The sequence below is a fragment of the Gossypium hirsutum genome, chromosome A06 (assembly GCF_007990345.1).
Source record: "Gossypium hirsutum isolate 1008001.06 chromosome A06, Gossypium_hirsutum_v2.1, whole genome shotgun sequence".
Lineage (NCBI taxonomy): Eukaryota > Viridiplantae > Streptophyta > Magnoliopsida > Malvales > Malvaceae > Gossypium > Gossypium hirsutum.
In genome coordinates this window covers 62,498,093-62,499,062 of record NC_053429.1, presented here as the reverse complement: position 1 = coordinate 62,499,062, position 970 = coordinate 62,498,093, and positions in this window count along the sequence as shown.

The window sequence follows — 970 nt, the reverse complement described above, 5'->3', positions numbered from 1 at the left end:
AATCAAGTAATTATCCACAAACATATTTCCAATTTTTATATATCAATACAAGTAATAGTGATGTATTACTTACATATAAACTTACATCTCATTTAATATCAACGCAATAACATTAAATTACACATTGTCTTATTAAAAATCATATGAACTTACAAATTCCCATAATATCCATAATCATAGAAATCACATTTATGTATAATAATTCAATGCACTTCATGTACCATAGACATATTTTAAATCATTCATAAACTTGGCACCATAATCATTTAATTAACATAATTCAATAATTCACTAAATTTAACTTCAAATATAAATTACAGCATTATTGTTGTATTTATCATACCAACTTACATACTTTCAACACCTCGGAGATCATAGTAAATATATCAATTTATATTGAAACATGCATAAATTAGTGCTTACTATACATATGAACTTACATTGATATTAAAACGGCCATTTTACCAACTTTCCCAATTTTCGATTTTCTCTCATTTAGGTTCAAATCTCATTTCCGGGATCTAAAACATCAATTTTACTTATTTAATTAATGTACTATTCAAAACAGTCCTTAACTCAAACTTTGGAAAAATTACAATTTTGCCCCTAAACTTTTGCATATTTACACTTTTTTCCCCTAGGCTCGGGAATTAAACTTCATCCCTTATTCTATGTTTTATGACATGATGATCACTTTTCCATTCTATGGCAACATCAAATTCTCACTCTAACATATACTTGTGACTATTAAGTATTTTTACCGATTAAGCCCTTTTGCTCGTTTTCACTTAAAACCGAGTAGCACAAGTTGTCTAACATAGTTTAAAACCTCATATTGTATCATAAAACACCAGAATACACAAATTTTACCTATGGGTATTTTTCCAAATATGAACCCTAGGTTGAATTATTGCTAGCATAAGCTAAATCAAGTTACCGGGACTCCAAAAATGTAAAGAACTTGAAAAAC